Here is a 21,007-nt window from a genome sequence, read left to right on the forward strand (position 1 = left end):
ACACACCTACCCATCCGGCCTCTCACCTGGACTTTCTATCATCTACTCATGTGTCTCCTTCCAGTTTTTCTCATCTCCCATCCATCCTCCACACAGGTGCCAAATTCACATTCCTAAAACACATCTGACCATTTCATTCTTCCCTCCTCAATCCCCTCAAGCCTTCGGTGGCTCCCAGTGACCACCAGGATAAAAGACAAACTCCTCAGCCTGACATTGAGGGCCCCCTACAATCTAACTTCAACCTTCTTTTCCCACCTTTTATTCCCTCCTCCTTCCAGCCAAACTGGACTACCAGATATTCCTGGAACTCTTCAGAGAAGTTAATATATGAAGGGGCAAACCCATGGAGAAGGGATGAAGAACACAAGTAGAGAAGGTGTTGGTAAGGTAAGGGCCACAAATAGCAACTGGAGCAACTGGTGAGAGAACTCTGAGCTAGTGTGAATTGTGAGCTTTACCCCAGGAACAAATTATGAAGACTGAGTATCTATAAATGGTTTATTACTGTAATCAACTTATAAATGTTAATATGACATGTTTAATAATATGTGTAATTAGTATTGTGCTATATAACAATTCAATATAAATGATAAAGTGATTTATGTAAATGACTATCATTAGGGTTACTTTTATACAGTCAAACCAAATTCTTAGCTTTTCTCCTCTTGCTCTGTTCATTCTTAGCACTGATGATAAATACTAACTTCTCCTGATCCTCAATATACATGAGTTAAAAGACAATAGTCTTAAGTTAAGCTCAATGGAAAGCACTGGGAATACGTGGGAGAAGGCAGAGATTAGGGTGGGAACTCTCGGGGAAGCAGGCAGTTGGACTTTCCTGAGCACAGAAGTATCACAGCCTCTGGCAGCAGCGGGCTGAATTTTGTCTCCATCTTCCTAGCTGTCTCTTAACTTTTCCAGAACCTCTTTCCTTCAATGGAAAATGGACTCCTGGGGAAGCTAGGTGGCGCAGTGGATACAGCACCGGCCCCGAAGTCAGGAGGACCTAAGTTCAAATCCGGCCTCAGACAAAACACTTGACACTTACTAGCTGTGTGACCCTGGGCAAGTCACTTAACTCCAATTACCTAAAAAGAAAATGGACTCCTACTCTCCAGAGTTGGAAGATTCAAGAGCTAATGCACAGAGCATGCTTTGTAAATCCTAAAGCACTATCAGTTAGCATTAGCATTCATTTTTTTCCTGCTACTTAATTAGCTATATGACCTAGGGCAAGACCTTCCTTTTTAGAAGCCTCAGGTTCCTGTAAAATGAGTCAACTGACTAGATGATCTCTAAGATCCTTTCTGAGCTCTGAAATCTAGGGAGAGGCAGTTTTCTAAGGCAGAAATCCAAGTTATCAAGCTATATTTTAAAAAAGCTCAAATCATTAATAATTAGAGAACTGCAAAATAATGTAACTCTGATGTTCCCCCTCATACCTAGGAGATAGGCAAAGTAGACAAAAAAGGGAAATGAAAAATGTGTTGGAGGGACTGAGGGAAAACAGGCACACTTATGCACTGTTCATGGGGCTGTGAAATGTCCCTCCTGTAATACAATGATATGTACACCCCTTAGATACACTCAAATACACAGCGTCCTCTGATACACTTCATCCAGGTATAAAGGTGAAGAGTTTTCTAAGGCTATGCCAGTTTGGCAGGTGCTACCACGGGCTGAAAAGACATCAAAGATATGGGCCTGGCACTAATAGGTATGTCTACAATCTGAGCATCAGCTTAGTTAATTTTGGGTAAACTTATCACAGCTTGGAGACAGCTATTCAGCTCAGTGGATTGAGCACTGGGATTAGAATCAGGAATACCGGAGTTTAAATCCAGCCCAGACACTCATTAGCTGTGTGACCGAGTTTAAATCCAGCCTCAGACACTCATTAGCTGTGTGACCCTGGACAAGTCACTTAACCTATTTGCCTTAATTCACTGGAGAAGGAAATGGTAAACCACTCCAGTCTGTCAAGAAAACCTCATGGACAGTATCAGTGTGTCATGGTCCACAACGTCATGAAGAGTCAGACACAACTAAACAGCAACAAAAGCTCATCACAAGAAGGTTAACTACTAAAAGATGAATTTTTTTTCCCATGAAGCTATTAGCTAAAGTATTTAAATACGTAACTATATACATAATTACATAGTATATCATTATATAAGTAGCAAACTCAAACCTAGGTTCATAGAAGTTAAGGGTAACCTAGTGGGAAAACTCGAATTCTAGTCCTGGTTTCACCTCTTTTTTTTTTTTTGCTTTTTTTGGTGAGGCAATCGGGGTTAAGTGACTTGCCCAGGGTCACACAGCCAGTAAGTGTCAAGTGTCTGAGGCTGGATTTGAACTCAGGTCCTCCTGACTCCAAGGAGTGCGCCACCTAGCTGCCCCATGGTTTCACCTCTTGCTGGTTCTATGACCCAGATCTGCTGACTTATTCCAGGGCTCATTAATAAAGAGGAAGTCCCTTGCAATTTTGCCAGGAAAGAGAAATACAGTTTTTCTCAAAGGCTAAAAGAATTGTTGAGCATATATAAAAGGGCGGCACCGTAGTGGAGAGCATGGAGAGAATGTGGGCAGTGCTGCTCCCCTAAGAGCAGGGAAAGAAGGAAAACAGATGCTTCCTGTACAGTGGGGAATGCCCTGCTTTCTGGGATAGGACAATGCTGCAAGAGCCAATGTTCTTTACAGTCTACTTCTATACACAGACAGGGAAATTTAAACCGAGAAGCCATGTAAAAGCAGTAAAAAGAGTGCTCCATTTGGAATGAGAGGCACTGAGTTCAAACGCCAGGTCTACTGTTTTCTAAGTAAGCCACTTCTGCTCTCTAGACCTCAATTTCTTTATCTGTAAAAGCACAGAAGTGGACAAGGCAGTCTCTAAGATACCTGCTAGCTCCAAATCCTATGGCTGAGATAAGATTAGGTTTAAGATGAGAGAGGTCACTGGTGTAGGATAGATTTATTTCCCTTTAGTGAATCCACCCTAGGAATGCTTATTGGCTCTCTGTTAAGACATTCTCAGCTCACCAAGTGAAGAGTTTACCAGGGAAATGAGAGATGCCAGCTCAGTAGACTCCTGTTCTAGGAGACTTTGCCAATGTGAAGAAGTTGATGTTACTTTTGCATTCCTGGGAGTTGAGCAGAATCGCTATTCCTCCACCCCGCCCCACATCTAAGAAGGGATATGCAGTAATTAGGCATGGCCACAAGATGGTGCAATGACTACACACTACCTGTCATTTGTGAGAAACTATTTTAGAGGATTGAATAAGGAGGTAAAGGTGGAAAGGCCCTCTCAAAGGTCATTTAGCCCAATCCTATCATTTTAGAGAGGATGCTTAGTGGGGATAGGCTCTGTGACTTGGCCTACCAGAGATAGTAAGCAGTAGGGCCAACACTTCTGACTCCAAGTCCCCTTTACCATGTTGCCCGAAACTGAAGGACAGTGTCAGAATGATACTGGGGTGGCAAAGATGCTATTTGAGGCAGGAGTCTGTGAACTTTTGAAAAATGATGACAACTATATTTCAATATAATTGGTTTCCTTTGTACTTCCATATATTTTATTTCACGCATTTAAAAACATGATTCTGAGAAAGACTCATTGGCTTCAACAGACTGCCAGAGCAGACCAGGGCACAAAAGCAGCTCCGGTTGAAGGTACTCAATACAAGACTTGTAGTTCCCCCCATTTCTGAGCTGGATTACAAATCTTAGAGGAAAAACTTCAGCTATGAAGAACTCTGGTACATGACACTGAAAAATCAAATGAAAACCAAGAAAGGAAAGGGAAGGACCATGATCTCTCTTCAACCCTGAACTCCTCTTACTCCAACATCCCACTTTCAGGCCAGATGACCTTGAAGCCTAGAAACATTTCATAATCCAACAAAATGTTTCCCAAGCCTACTGAATATAATTTAAATTAAATCTGACCACCTAGAAAACAGACTTTTGCTACTGTTCATATAATCAAGCAGAAATCCCCAAATGATGGTACATTTAACAATTTCTACAATCAAAATGATCTGTGACTCATTATATCAAACTTACTTATAACTTCTTAATAAACCATCCCTGAGCTGCAGTCACCATTCATTAGCACTGGAAGGGACCTTAGAGATTACTCAATCTAAACCCCTGATTTTACATTTAGGGAAACTAAAGCCTCTAGGGCATATAGTAGAATGAGGAGTCTTCTGCTTCCAAAAAGAAGAAAAGTTTACAACCCAACACTGTTGGGGCAAGTTGGATGGTACAATTGCTCATAGACTGTCATGATCTGATCATTTTTGTCTTTTAATTTTAGCAACCCTAGGGGAAAGTAACCCACAGACCACCCACCTCATTCACTCCTCAACCACCACTTCGAAACACAAGAATCAGGGTTATGGGATCTCAGAGCAGAGGCTGGCTGGTTCATGACCCTTTCTCCTCACTATATCATCCTCAATCTATGCTATCAAAAAAAAAAAAAAGTGGGCATTGGCATACGATTGCATCTTGGAATGAAAGCACGAGTACAGCCCATAACCATATTTCATTGCTAAATTCAAATCAGACAAAAAAAATATACCAATAGGTACTGTGAAAAAATTGCCGAAGAGATACTATAGTCATTCATCACAATTCAATGAAGCACTGGTGAACAGTAAAATAAAGGAGATTCAGAATGACTAGACTGTGGCACAGTGCACAGCAATTTGGCCCTGGAGACAGGCAGAAGAGGAGGGGAGAGGCTGCACTTCAGTCATCTGTGGCTGTGACCTGAGACAAGTCACTTAATTTCTCAGTGTCCCAGGAAGTTCTCTAAGACTCGGAGCTGCTGAAGAGGTGCCAACCTAAGCTCCCCACACCAATGAAATCATAGGTCCAGTAAAAAAAAAAAAGATGAAATAAACTACAACAGGAGCACTGATCAACTCAGCAGATTCAGACGGTACATATACAACTAGGAATGTATGATAAGTTCTCCCAATCTGCTGGCATGCCTCACTGAGTATTTTTTAAACTCTGAAGCAGACAAAGGGTTAACCAGAAATGTCTGCAATTTCTTTGTTCTTTCAAGTTTGCCCTTAGTCAACTCATAAGAGTCCAGCCCATAGAGGGGAGCCAGAGTGGTGGGCCACAGCACCAAAGGTGTGAAAACTTGGGCAAATTCTTGTTAAGCTAGACAATAAAACTGACTTTCTACAAAGAATGGCTATTATTCCACAAGGCCAATGGATAACTGTTTGCCGCACTCTTTATTTTTACCAAGCCCTAATCACAGACTATCAGAGGTTCAAGGGCTTTGGGAAGGCAACTAGAACAATCTAGACCTAGAGAGGAATACACTTCTAAACATTCCAAATAAGTGGTCGGTCCTCCAGCCTCCACTCAAAGATCTCCAGAAACAAAGAATGTCACTATGACAATACCAGTAGTGAGCATTCATATAGTAATTTAAAGTTTTCATAGCCTACGTTGTCTCATTTAACCCTTGCAACAACTCTGTAAAGGCCGGTACCATGCTTACCTATTTTGCCATTTTACAGATAAGAAAACAACGGTCAATGACTAATACTACCTCGTGAGGTAGTCTACTCCACTTTTGGAAAGCTCTAAATCGTGAGGAAATTTTCTGTATTTCATGCTTAATTGTCTCCTAATAACTTTGATACACTGCTCTTCAGTCTTTGACCCACCTAGGTAAAGCAGAATCTGCTTAATTTCTCTTTACATAGCAGAGAATTCATATACTCAGAAACCACATCTTCCATAAGTCTCTTCTCTAAGCTAAACAAACTCAGCACTTTCCACTGTTCCTCATAGAACACCATCTCTAGTCCCCTTCACCATCCTACTCATTTCCCTCTGTGCATCTGTCAATATACTTTCTAAACGCAGCACCCAAGACGGGCACCAAGCCAGCAGTTAGAAAGTTTCTGACGGACACTCACTATGTGACTGGACCCATTACACTGCCTCCAGCCGACTCTCTAAACTAGAAGAGGAGAAATTACATAGCAAGTGTGGACCTGCGTTGGGAGAGGGCTTTTCTTCACCAGGAGTTCTCTATTCCAATGAAATCGTAAGTCCAGCCCAAATGAGAATAAAACAGAGAACTTCGACTCAGACACAGTGCTCCCTACACACAGACTTTGACCAGGGTAGCTCTGTATTTCCTGTCTACTGCCTGTTTGCATTCACGTGAACGCCACCGTCTCAATGTCTAACACAAAATGTACTATCTTCCCTCCGAATGGCTCTTGCTTCCCAGCTTCCTAATTTTAGTTACCCAATTCTTCCTGTCACCCAGGCTTGAGACCCAAGCCATACGATTTCTTATTCCCCAAACCCAGGGCTTAAGTTGTCCTGTTGATTCAATCCAAGTGAACACATAATTCACTTAGCATCCATGTGCAAATCATATCCCTTCCAAAGGTTTCCAGTGTATTCCTTATTTTCTATTACCACCATCCTACACCAGACCCTTATGAGCTCACACTTGGACCATCATAATAGCCTAAATGGTCTCTTCACATTCAGCTCACGCTACACACTGCTGCCAGATTAATCCTCCTAGAATACTGCAGTTGCCACATCACTACCCAGCTCAAGAGACACAGAAGGAACCTCAGAAGTCATCTAGTCTAACTTCTTCATTTTACAGATGGAGAAATGAAGTGAGACATACAGCTCTAATGACTTGCCCAAGATCACATTGCTAATTGGTAAGAGTGCTGAGCTTACAATCCAAAATTCCTGATTCCCAGTCCAATGTATCATCCTATCTTCAAAATGAAGTACAGCCTTCTGGACCTTGAACACTTTGGCCCCAATTATTTAGGATTACCAATTACCTTTCTACTTCTCTCCTTTGATGGAAACCATCTACTCCACCCAAAATGGTCCATTTCCAGTCCCCAATAGACCTTGAACACTTTTGCCTATGTGATTTTCTCTCGCTGGGAATGCTACTTCTCTTTTCCCTAGATAACCCGATTCTTCCCATCCTTCAAGATATGGCCCAAATAATACCTTCTTTGCAAAGCTTCCTTATCTAATCCAACCTGAAGTGAATCTCTCCTTCCTCTGAACTCCTAAAGCCCTTACCCCACTCACTTAGCATTTGTCTTTTTACAGTGTCCTTGTCACTTAGCCCCTTTGAGTCTCAAGTTTCTCTATCTCTAAAATGAGGAGCTGGCTCTATACCCATCATCATAAAATGTACAGAACTTCCCTCCCCAAATAAATTGTAAAATCCTAGGATTCACCCACATTCACTGCTTACCAGCCTAGCTTACACAGCACAATAACCTGGAAAGAGCACAAAAAACCTAGACTCAAGTCTTATTTCTGCAACTTACTAGCAAAATAACCTTGGACAAGTCAAATCATCTGACAGTCCCTGAGCATCAGTTTCATCATCTGTAAAATGGGAATAAAAATCCATTTACAAGACTAGGGTCTCTAAGGGCTGAGGTACTCTTGCTCAGCTTTGCATCTCTCTCACATCATCACAAGAGGCAGCGGAGTATAAGAAGACCTGGAACCATGGCCCTTACTGGCCACTTGACTTTGGATAAATCCCAAGTCTCCATTTCTTTATTTGTAAAAAGAGTAGTGGAGGGGAGATAGAAGAGGAGGTGAATTAGATGATTCCCCCTTCTACCTCTTACCTTTCAAGATTCTATGAAATACTTAAACTAACTGTATGCTAGAAGACTATTCACTACACCAGAAATCATGGCAAATTCCTCTCCTGGCAGCTGTGCAGGAATGAGAGTCAGGCTCCTCTTTATGTCACTTTTGAAAAGCAGCTGCCAGGTCACACAGACCCTTTGTTCCCTACAATCTCATATCAAATGTTTGCTAGCCAAACTAAGATTCTTGGGGTTTCACATTCTAACAGATTGGTGGAGTTGCTTGAGTTATGCCGTGGGAGAGTATTCTTTCCATGCACAGAAAAGAACGTAAGGCAGGGTCTTTCAGACCTTCCTTCTTTGAATTAGTCTCTCTCTCTGCTCTAACACCAAAAAGGTCCAAAAGGATGCAGGCCACTGTGTTCCACTTGGGACACATCTGAAGACAACTTGTGTCTCATGAACTCTACATAATTTAAACTAAACTGACACACCCGAGGTACTACATCTGAAACCATTTTAGCACATTGATACATAACTTGTCCCAAAAATTTTAATACAGCTTTAATAAGTTTAAACTACACCAAGACTTTGGTGACAAACAGTGCTTTTCAGAATGACAAAATATGAGTCGGAAGGGACCTCAACCACCATCTAGTCAAAGCCACAAAAACCTACTTTTACAGTTATTCATTAAACACAGCCACTTAGTAAGCACAGACTAGGAACAAATCTAGTCAATAAAAGCAAAGCATGAAGAATACAGGCACCTCTCAATTTATTCAATTCACAAATTTACTGTTGTTCCAAAAGTCTGTGATCTTGCTAGAGCTGGGAACTTCCTCCCATAGAAAAACTGAAATTTAACAGTAGTTAATTTCCAAAGCTGAACTGTATAGTACTAGTAGTATTAAGCTAGTTTGAGGGGCCCTGGGGACAGGACCAGTTGGAATGAGGTCTTATCTACTTCACTATTGAGCAGAATTCAATATCAGGGTAAGTAATGGGGTTCATTATAAGACATCTCATAACATGTCCCCCAGGGGCAGCATTATTACAAGACTTTAATATTTCAGTAGACAATGATTAAGCAAGTATTTACTATGTTCTAACCACTGAAGTCAAAGATCAAGTCCAGCCCCTTCATTTTATAGCCGAAACAAGCATCTAAGACCCCCCCCCTCCCAGAAATGAAATGATTTGTTCAAGGCCACCTACACAGTCCATCAGATGCAGTTTCTTGCCCTTAGTCTAGTAGGATCCCAATTTATAATAACTATACAATAATCACTAATGTAAAAGAGTATAGCCTAATAGAGATATCAAGTGCTACACTATGTGAAGTCTAAGGAAAGATTTCCAACTTTAGGGAGTGGGGGAGAAATCAAAGTTTCATGTACAGGTGGCATCTGAGCTAAGTTCCTGTAAAATGGTTAATATTTCAAAGATGATTAATTCTCCACATGGTTAATTCCAATCTATTTGTGCAAATAAAGAAAGGGGAGCAACAGGGATAATTGAAATTCATTGGTAATTCGAATTCCCAAAACTTGATCATAGTTGCTATGAGAGGAAGGGTGATCAATTTGGTTTTATATCCTTTCCTCAACTCCTGTCATCCTCCCCCTACCATGGTACAAAGTTTAATGAAATAAAGCAAAGGCTTAACCAGCTACAAGGAAGAAAGATAAACAATTATCCTACAGCTGAATAACCAATCATGAAAACATTGGTCAATAATCACTCTTCTTACTTTTTGAATAGCTTACTTGATAACAGTACCCTAAATTTTTTCCTCTACCTATATCTTAAATATAGAAATATTATGAATCATATAAATGAAATTTGGGTAACTTGGCAACCAATGAATATTCATACTTTCCAATTTTCAATTAAAGTATGACTCATTTTTATCTTATTTATATAAGTTTAAATCTGTCCTGTTAAGCAACTAGAACAATGAATGTGCTTCAGCAACTGAACGCATGTAATTCTTCAATACAAATTAGTCATTTGTCTTCACAAGCTAAAAACTGCCCCCTCCAAACTGAATTAACGAATAAAACAAGTTGGATTGTAGTGACGATTCAGAACACTTTATCTCTGAAGAGAAACTAAATGAGTCTTCTTGACTACAGGTCGACCACTCTAGCTACTGCACCACCATCAAATTTGGCTAGGCTGATCCACGGAAAACAGATGTAGTCTGCTGCCAAGTTTCACTCGTTATTGTTGTTTGGTAGGAGCTGGCAGAGTCTGCGCTAAACTGGCACAGACCTTGAAGATCCAGAGTTACCTCCAACACAAGATGAAGTATCAAGGGGGCTTTTACTGCATGATCAACGATATTCATAATGATAGAGGCATTCCAAAGACCTAGGCAGAAATTTATTTACAATATTCTGTATTTACCAAAAAACAGAAAAGATGGGCAAAACATGCTAGAAAGTTTTAACAGAGTTTAAACAAGACTTGCAGGTCTTAAGGATTCAATTAAACAAGAGAATCCATTTACCAGAACACTCTATTCCAAAGACAATACCATAAATCTCACAGTTACCGTATTTGACTCTTCTTGTTAAAGGGGTGACGGTATTTACCCATCTAATAATCACCTTGTGGTTTTCTACTTTAAAAAAAAAAGAGAAACCAAAAAAGCCCACACACTGCATGTGAAAGATTACAACTATCATGTGTAATCTAACTATACTTCACAAGTTTGATTGAGCTTTTTTACCTTTTAATTAGGAGAACCTAATTAGAACCTAAACAACTTTTCTGTCCTCTTCTCACGCCCCCCAACTCAAAGCTATTTCTCTGATGGTATTATTCATTAAAACAAACATGAAAAAGAATCTATTTGATGTATACAAAATAAATTAGGTTAAAAAGGATATTTGATATAACACTTAGAATATTTAAAGAAAGAAGCTAAGAACTTACTTCCATTATGCTATTGATTTTGTTCAGTCCCTTTCATCTCTAACACTAAGGGTGAAACATCAACATGTGAAGGGCCATTTATGATTAGTCCTCTGTAGCTTTTTTACTTTTGAAAAATTACCCAATCCCTTTTTCATGAACGGATATTCTTCCACTGAAGATACCCAAGAAGCCTCACAACCCCTTCCACAATGTAGGAAGTGACAGATGTTCACTAGCAAACTCATTCACAAAATAAAAGATCACATGTGGGTTGGATTAAATGCCCTCCAAGGCCTCTTGCAACTCAAATTCTCTAAGAAGACACTGACGGTCAACATTCAAATGTCTCTTATGGCCTACTACACACAAGGTACTGAACTAAGGAAAGTGAGATAAATGTGAAACAGTCCCTCCTCTCAAAGAGTTTTCATCCCGTTACTTCTGAGAGAAATAGCATGATTTAAAAAAAAAAAGTCAGGGGGCATTTCATAGAGTAGAGGAGCATGAACAGATGTGTAAGATTAGAGAATCAGGGAGGGTGGTAAAGAAGGAAAATAAACATATTTCATCACACAATTATCCAAGTTTAGCTTTAGACATTATGAGTTTGAAGTGTTGGGAAACATCTAAGTAGAGATGCAAACCTCAAACTTTCATCATACCAAAAGAGCTAGATTTGGGAAATTATCTATGAAGACATAATAGTTGAAACTAAAGGAGTGAGTGGCATTAAGAGACAGTGGAAAGGAAGACAGACTAGAACCCTAAACAGCAGCTTAAGGTGTTGGGAAGAGAATGAAGGGTCAGAAAAGGAACATAGTTAAGAGCAAGACAAAGAGAGAGTGACATGTCAGAAATTAAGGAAGAGGAAGGATCAATATACAGAAGGCCAGGCTAGATACATAAAAGGCAATGAAGATTGTTTTGTTCTGTTTTGTTTTAAGGCCATTCAATTTGACATTGAGAAAGTCATTATTGGGAAAGAAAAATTTTGGAGAGCAATTTGGAACTATGCCCAAAGGACTATAAAAATGTGCATACCCTTTGACCCAGCAATACCACATCTAGGGCTGTAATCCAAAGAGATCATACAAATGGGAAAAAGACCCACATGGACAAAAATATTTATAGCAGCTTTTCCTGTGGTGACCAAGAATTGGAAATTGAGGGCATGTCCATCAGTTAGGCAATGACTGAACAAGTTGTGGTATATAAATGTAATGGAATACTATCATGCTACAAGAAATAACGAGCAGGCAGACTTCAGAAAAATCCGGAAAGATCTGAATAAACTGATGCTGAGTGAAGTGAGCAGAACCAGGAGAACACTGTACACAGTAACAGCCACGATGTGCAATGACTAACTTTAATAGACTCATCTCTTCTTAGCAATGCAAGGATCCAAGACAACTCCAAAGGACTCATGATGGAAAATGCTATCCACATCCAGAAAAAACAAAAACAAAAACAAACTATAGAGTCTGAATGCAGATCAAAGCACATTATTTGCGCTTTTTTCTTTTTTTTTTGTTTGTTTCTTCTTTCTCGTAGTTTCTTCCATTGGTTCTAATTCTTCTTTACAATATGACTAATGTGAAAATGTATATGTAGAGCCTATATCAAATTGTACACCATCTTGGGGTAGGGGGAGGGGAGAGAGAGAAAATTTGGAACTCAAAATCTTATGAAAGTGCATGTTGAAAACTGAAAACAAATTAATTTTAAAAAAGAAAGTTCTGAAAAGTTATTAGTGTGTTCTTAAAATAGCAATGCCATGTTTACTAATGACAAAAAAAAAATCCTATCAATAAATTCCTTGCATTAGCCAATACAGTAGTATTACCCAATTTTGTCACTTTTTTGAGAGCCAGGTAGTACACTGAAAAAAGAACTAAAGAGTCAGAATAGCTGACTTAAAAGCTTAACTTTTCTGGGGTAATAAATACTGATACACCAACTTGATGGGGCAGATGCGAGAAAAATTATTTGTAAAGCAGAAATGTAAACTATTATTTTAAAAGTCACTAAATCTTCCTCTCAGCCATGGTTCTTTCAATGCAGTCAGTCTGGTATATTACATGCAACTCAATCTCATTCTAGTCTTGGAAGAGAAGACCAAGCTAAAGATATGAGGAAAGGGAGCACTGAGATACAGGGAAACAAGAACCACTTTTACATTTAAACCCTCAAATTTCAAAATGACATTCATATATACATAATGGAAGAAATTTCCACCACTGAATGAATGAAACCAGGTCTCTAAGGAGGTCTTTCTTTTAGTCTGAAGGGGCCTTTTTCAGAAAACTACCCCAAACTTAAAAAATTTAAAAGGTACAGTTATAATACAATAACTCAAATATTCTTTTACCACACAGGAACACTTCTTCTCCCCAATTCCAAACACACCTTTTTTTAAAATGCAGAAGCTAACTGTAATTGAATATATTTGCACAAACCTAGTTTTCTAACTAGGTTTAATAAGTAGGTACACACCTCAATTCTCTATATTAAGAATGGCTGAATAAAAGGATGTTCTGATTAATCTCCATGACAATTTGTCAAGGATGTGGAGAAGGAGATTCATACTTTGAGGATGGGTTGGATCAGACAACCTCTAAATTTCCAAGCCTGTGATTAAAATGATTCTGTGATGAAATATTCTGGTTAATAAAACAGCCATACACAAATGCTGACAGACATACACAACTCATAGCAAGACAGTATGGTATAGTGCATAGAGTTCTGGACTTACAGTCAGGAAGACCTCAGTTCAAATATTTTCTCTAATCTTTGCAAGCCACTTGACCTCTCTAAGGGAATAATACCTTAGTGCCTACTTCACAGGGTTGTTGTGACGTTCAAATGAAAAGATGATAACATCATTTATTTAGCACTTTGAGGTTTGCAAGACAATTCACAAATATTCACTTATTGTATGCACACAACACCCCTGGGAGGTAGGCGCTATTATCATCATCACCGTTTTACAGAAGAGGAACCTGGGGCTGACAGAGGTTAAGTGACTTGCCCAGAGACTGGACTGAACCCCATACCTCTATTCACCAGGGGTCTTATAAATTACCACCCATCAACCAAATCCAACTCATTGCCTGTTTTTATATGGGCTGTGAGCTAAGAATAGTTTTTATATTCTTTTAAATAAAGTTTTATTTGTATTTTAAAATGCAAAAACCTTTCTTAGCTTGCCAAATGCCAGCACCTGACCCCTATACTAAAACCAACTAGTTATCTAAATGTATGGAAGATGTCTTACAAGTCTCGAAGTGCTATGTAGGTATCAGTTACAATTATTACAGGGGGAAATCAATTTTCAGAGATTTAGGCTATGGTTCTATTGAATTTAATTTGACCTCTTGTGATTCACAGGGTTTTGAAATGTTTGAATTGGCTCACAGATGTCACACTGAACCTCAGTTGTCACTCTTAAGAGGATCACAGAATTTGGGAGCTGGAAGTGACCCACAGAAATTATCTGGCCACATTCTGATGTGGTGGAAGGAGCGCTACCTAGATAGAGAGTTGGAAAAGCTGGGATCCAATCCTGGCTCTGCCACTCACTGCTTATGTGACCACTAGGGAATTACTTAACTTCTCCGAGGTCCATTTTCTCATCTACAAAACGACAAGCTGGACCACATGTTCTCCAAGGTCCCTTTCAGGAAACTGAGAACCCAAGTTTTAAGTGATTTGTCCAAGGCCACATGAGTAACAAGAACAGTGCCAGGATTGTGTGAACTCTTTTTCTCCAAGCCTCATGCCCTTTCTACTCTCAACTGAGCATCTAGTAATAGTTCCTATTATGCTTAAAGGCACTTTAAATACACAATTTCACTTGATGCCCACCCCTAGGAGGCTGGTAAGGTAGCGCTAGCAATGTTATATAAAGAAAACTTAAATGGAAATTACTATACATTTACTTAAAGGGGAAGAGTAATTTCAGGGATTCATGCCAATATCTGCTTCCCTCCAATGAGTTTTAGGGATCCCTTTTGAGGATTATTTACCCAGTCAGTATTCATAGTCCAAAGAACAGAATGCTACTATTCAGTTTAAGAACCATTTTCTGCCTATAAAATATGCTTCAACCTCATCCCACCCCTCAGCCAGTGGTTTCTCTAATACCCTCCCCTGGTACACATACAATTCCCTTCCACCAATCCACACACACACCCTCTAAAGATTGGGTCAGTGGATAAATTTAAACTTCCTAAGTAGAGAACTACATGCTTGGCATCAAAGGCACCACACTCATACACTCATTTCGACCGAATACCCAAAAATGTAGGTTAAGGAATCAAGTTAAAAAGCATCTGTGTTTTGAGTATTTAAGGTCTTGCTCACACCATTTCAATACACAAATTATAGGCTATCATTATATGAGTAAGTCTAACTGCACAGTAAATGAATTGCCACATCAATTATATGCCACATAAAGAAAAAAGCAAACATACAACTAAATTATATATAGATATATACATTTATCTATATATAAAAAACACATACTTATTTTATACATATAACATAACAGTCCAGAGACTAAAGCTAAGTTATTTGGTTTAGCAAAATACTGCTTCAGAGGTAAATGTGAATTCATTCTCTTCATTCAAAGCATCAAATTTGCATTTAGAAAGAGGCATACTCTTCCTGAAAAATCTGGTTCCTGGCTCTGATGTAAGATAGGGAAAATGGGGTGTCTTAAGCTATGAAGGCATAGGTGGTAGCAGGTGGTGCTTCACACAAAATAGAAAAGGTCCCCTTGGAAACACCACCATAGACTACCTGACAACAATCATGTTGGGTGACTACAAGATAATTAGAGAATTACAGGATTACAGGACAATTAGGCAAGGCAGTGGGAATATTATGGTGTTAGAGCACTAGATCTGAAGCTATGACAGAGTACCTGTGTGACCCTAGATAAGGTTAGATCACTTTGGGGGGGGCTATATTTCCTCATTTGCAAAATATGGATATTAAAGTAGTTGATATCCAAGGTCCCTTTGCTTCTCGTTATGATCCCCTGAAGTGGAGCTGAGCTTACGAACTAATCCAACTGTTATTTATTCACGGTGGTGAGAATGAATCAGTGGCATGAATGAAAGAAGAGAATCCAACTGTACCCCCCAGCTTTGGAGCCTGAGTCTTTATTTCTCCTCATGCATTCACTGTGGCAAGTGCGACGTTAACAAGTTTCTTAACTGGTTAAGCATTAAGCTCACACTGTTCCAAAGCCTTATACATATATTGCATCAGAAATGGAAGAATAAGTAATGACAAAGCATATTTTAAATACAGCCTACTATAGTTATCTAAATTCTCCTGAGATTTATTACTTCCTGAGAGACTGCTCTTAGCTCCCTGCTTTATCCATTCAGTGTCATAAACTCAGAGGGTAAAGTTTAAGGGACCAGTCAGCAGGAGTTATGTTTAACTCTACACTCTCACAACTCAAATGAAGTCATTTATCCAATACTGATGTCTAGCCCATTTGCTTATTTATTAGCCTATGTGAGGCACTAGTCTCTACCAGTCCTCCTCCAACCTACAATTATGACACAAAAGTGGCCTGAGGTTCTCGAATGGCATGCCAACAAAGTACATGGTCTGGCAGGTCCTACACCAAGCTGAAAAAACTTCAAGCACATCCTGTACTTGAAGGATTGACTGTTTGTCTATTGGTGGAAGACCAGCCTTAAGCTAACTTCAAGTTTAGAGAGCACACTGGCAAGAGGAGGATAAATTTTTTTGGTGACAGCAACTCGTGAAAACTATATACTAAGGGACAGGTGTGGACTTCATCCACACCAACAGTAGAAATAGTAAATAACAACAACAGCTAGCATTCTAGAAGGCTTTAAGGTTTGTAAAGTGTTTTACATATGTTAAATCATCTGATCTTCACAACAACCCTGTAAGGTACGGTGCTATTATCATCCCCATTTTACAGATGAGGAAATGGTCACAGAGCTTGTATTTGAGGCATCTGAAGCAGTATTTGAACTCAGGACTTTCTGACTCCAGATCTATGCTCTACCCACTGCACCACACCCAAAACATGTGAGAGTAGCCTAAATGTTCTAATATCTAATATCTGATAAAATTGAACATTGAAGCATACTGTATTTATAAAAGCTAGTCTTTTTAACTAAAAACTACTGTTAAACTTTTTTGTAAAATCAAGAAAATGTTCTACACTTATCTCGTTTAACAGAAATAACTATTTGTTTGTTTGTTTATTAAGTATGTTGTTTATAGTCAGGTTGTCTATCTACCAAAACAAGTGTTTACAATGGAAACTGTGATCTAATTTTAGCATGAGCCACATTATTGCAATATACAAATGGGAAATGCAGGGAGAGGTTGATTGTCATGGGGGTTTCCAACAAGGTGCTTTCCCCTGATCATTTTTGGGTCCTAATCTGTTCTGGTCTCTAACCATAATTTACATACCAACTGAGGTCCCAAATTTAGAAGACAGATTTTAAAACAAAGAAATGTAACAGACCAAGATCTTAATGAATTTTTACTCAGGGATATGTATACAATGTTGATGGGTACAGAGGGCTCTCAGACTAACACATTTTTCTCATTCATACTTTGTTATACCATATATATTGTGAAAGACTAGCAAGCGCAAAAAAAAAAAACCCAGAAACTAAGACAAATGAAATTCCTAATCTCTGACAACCTCTAACCATAAGCTTTTCTGAAGCTCCTCTCCCCCACCAAAATGCACACACCTCTCAGTAAGTAGTTGGCTCCCTCCACAAATTATTAAGTAGCCACTTAGAGGTTTACATGCTCACTTAAAGGCAAGGCTGTCTCTTCTTCAGTTTCTGTCTGGTCCAACACCTAAGCAGGCAGCCTGCACACAATGCTCACCTTTTGTTTGGGATCTAATCCAACACCCTCTTTTAAAGGGCAGAACCCTGAAGCCAGGCCAAGACTCCTGGGCCAAAGCCCAGGGCCCTCCCCCTTCCACAAGGTTTGTGGCCACTGGACAAGGCAATCTTTAAACTACGCACAAGTTTTCACTCATCACCTCTGACATGCCACAACTTGTGGAAAACCTTTTCAAGAGAAAAAAATCTACCCATTGGCATCCAGGGGAGTAGCTTAACTCCAGTAACTTTATTCAGATAGCCTTGTTTAGAGCTGCTGTGACAACTCTGTGCCCTCAGGCAGCTGTTTAAGACTACAAATTACAGAACTTCAGTTCTACACTGGCAAAGAGTTTCCTTAAGAGAAAGTTGCCTACACCTATAAAGTTAGAGGTCTAGAAAAAAAAAAAATGCAACAAAACTTCATCTTAAAAACCTAGTAAATGTCACTATTCTCTGGGGGGGCTGTATCATTATGAATAACAAAACACCATGATCGGTGTGGTCCAGTAAAAGGGTGCTGTACTTGAAGTCGCAGGCTCTGGGGTCAACTTCTGCCTCTCCCATTTTACTACCTTGATGCCCTTGGGCAAGTTACTTAACCTCTGGGCTTCAAGTTTTCTTATAGTTAAAATGAATTTTGGAAAATCTTGAGATCCCCATTCTGATCTGTACAAGTTGTGTGTCCCTAGGCAAGTCCCTTTACCTTTCTGACATTCAGCTTTCTCCCTTGTAAAATGGGGTTCATAATAACAGGTATCTTGAAGGACTGTGAGGATCAAATGAGATAATTTGGATAAAGTGCTTAGCAGCTATTATTATTGCAATCTACCTCTAAGCAGACAGTTAGAATATTGCTTTGTAAATGTCACTATCACTACCATTATTATTACTACAAGCAAGAGAAAATGGGCTGGTAGTCCAAGTACCGCAAGAAGAAAAGACGTGGCCAATCAAGTTAACAGAGTTAACACAAAAGCCCCATATTCTAGCTTTTCCAGGTAACCAAGGAAGGACAGAGGAATCATTACATTGTAATGAATTTGTAAGGCAGGTTAAAGGTCACTGCACTGCATAGTGCAATCTATTTAATTGGGTGTAGCATCCACTTATTAAAAAACTCATTTGAGGTTTTATTTTACTTTCTGCCATTTCCTCCTCGGTAAGTCTGCAAAGTTCTGATGCAAACTGAAAGCATTCATTGAACAGAAAGCAACTGAGAGAAACACACAAACAACCAAATCTGCCCGCACCCTACAAAACCACATGAGACCACATTCATCTCTTCCCCTCATGTCCAAAGGAAAACATTTTATAAAAGTCTTTCAAATGCTCTATGCCCCAAGCTTGCCTGCTTGGTGAGAGTGAGTAAACAGTGCTCCACCTAAAGGCTCAGTCTAACACAAGGCTGCTGAAAACAAATCTCAGCAGCAAGATTTCAAATAACCAACTATTTATCTTTTGTCTCATTTTGCCAACTTCGTTCTATAAACAAAATAAACAGGCTCCAGCCCCATGGATTTTCTATAGGAATTGCGATTGCTTCAACCAAATTCCTAATGCGTTCAGAAAATGCGAAAACTTTAGCAGGCTTAAAATCTGCATAAAGAATAGTTTCTTAAGTGTGTCCATATTTCAATGGGGTTCAGTATTCCATAGACTAAAATATTAAGTAAATGTCATTTTATTAAAAATTGCCTGGAACCTGAAATGCTTCCAAACCTCCTCTTCTGTTCTTAGAGGCCAAGTGGAAAGCTAATTGGTGTGATTCCAGGGCCCAACGTTCAAATTCCACTCACAGAGAGGTATATAAGGACCTCCTCCAGCAAAACTTCGAGGATCTCCAGCAGAGACTAGGTTAGGTGACCTTTAAGGTTACTCTTAACTCTAATATTCTAAGATTTAATAAAATATCAAATAAAGTCCAATTCAATCTGTTCAATCATGTCTTGACTCTTCATGATCCTATTTGGGGTTTTCTTGGTAAAGATGGTTTGCCATTTCCTTCTCCAGCTCATTTTACAGATGAAGAAATTGGGGCAAACAGGGTGAAATGACTTGCCCAGGATCACATAGTAAGTGTATGAGGCTGGATTTGAACTCAGGATGATGAGTTTCCTAACTAAAGGTCCAAAGCTTCATCCTCTGCACCACCTAGCTGACCTCTCCTCTACTTCCCCTTCAATCCTATTCTACTAACCCTCAACGTTGGGAAGCTCCTACCACTGATCTATTCCTTCACCACTGAAGGCAGATGGGGGCCAGTATCAATTTAAGCTCTTAGCTGCGCTTTCACTCCTGAATAATCTTTAATGTGATGAAGATTTAACTGGTGTGAGAACCCCTTACAACAAGTCTATAGGATTTATGTCTGAGGCTCCAAGAGGTTAGTGACTAGTCCAAGATCGAATAGCTAGTAAATGTCAGGGAAAGGTTTTGAACCCGCGCCTAGCATACTAGTCAATGTACTGCCTACCTCCTTTTACTCATCTCTCACTCTCACATTTCCCAAATCTTCCCTCCTCTCTCCTTGATTGAGCCCATCCCTCCTTCCTCACTCTTGGCAAACACACCACTTTAATCTTGAGATCAAGGACATCTAAGGCCGCCCCATATGATCTCTCCCAACTCTCATCCTTTAAGACTTGAGAGAAAGAGAAAGGAGGTGACCTCCCTTCTCAAACCCAGTTTGGTAAATTGAGGCAAGGTTTGACAGTTCCATGTTCTTTTCCAGCTCTAGATCTACAATTATACTCTTGATCCAGCACCTTTTGGTGGCCTCTGGAATCTCGCTCATCAATAATGTCCTCTCCCACTCAACTCATTTCAGTGAAATGCATATATTTTAAACACATGAGCTTCCATTTGTTTTATGCATGGCAGCAGAAAGAGTAGCAGAACAATGAAGTGCAATGAAAAAGACCACCATTAAAAGATTTGAGGAGTTCTGGTCTGGGCTCTGCCACTATCTCCTATAGAAGTTTGGGTAAGTCACTTCCCCTTTGGCGGCATCAGTTTCCTTACTTGTAAAATGAGTGGGTTGGACTAGAATGAACTCTAAAGGCCTTCCTGCTCAAACATTCTATGTCTGATGTACTAATAAAAGCAGTATGGCAGCATAAGGAATGCTGGAGCTGGAGTCAAATGACCTGGGTCTGAATTTCACCTTCAGAGACTTATTATTACTTATGTGGATGACGTCAAGTCCATTAATTTCTCTGATCTTCAGTTTTCTCATCTGTAAAATGGGGAACTCTCACATTTATACTTACACCACCACAGGGTTGCAGCAAAGAAAGTGTTGTATAAATGTTGACTTATTCTCACAACAACAACAAACCAGAAAATGAGATGTCCACAATCTGTGGACCAGTGACAGAGACGGTCCTCCTAAGCTGGTGCATGCAATTGCTTTCACAACTGCTTTGGTCTGACTTACATATCACAACCAGAAATTTTCCAATGCCTCCCACCATGCCTGGTACATGTTTACTAAGTATTTGTTGACTGATTTCAGCTTTTAAATAAAATTTAGAG

The 21,007-nt window shown here is 39.5% G+C and overlaps 1 protein-coding gene across 1 annotated transcript in view; it reads right to left on the reverse strand.

Annotated features, from left to right (window-relative positions):
- RRAS2 (RAS related 2) overlaps nucleotides 1-21,007 on the reverse strand; it is a 51,915-nt gene that overhangs the window by 12,449 nt on the left and 18,459 nt on the right. The window lies entirely within an intron of this gene.

Source organism: Vombatus ursinus, unplaced genomic scaffold (assembly GCF_900497805.2).
Source record: "Vombatus ursinus unplaced genomic scaffold, bare-nosed wombat genome assembly UNPS02009770.1, whole genome shotgun sequence".
In the NCBI taxonomy this organism is placed as follows: Eukaryota; Metazoa; Chordata; class Mammalia; order Diprotodontia; family Vombatidae; genus Vombatus; species Vombatus ursinus.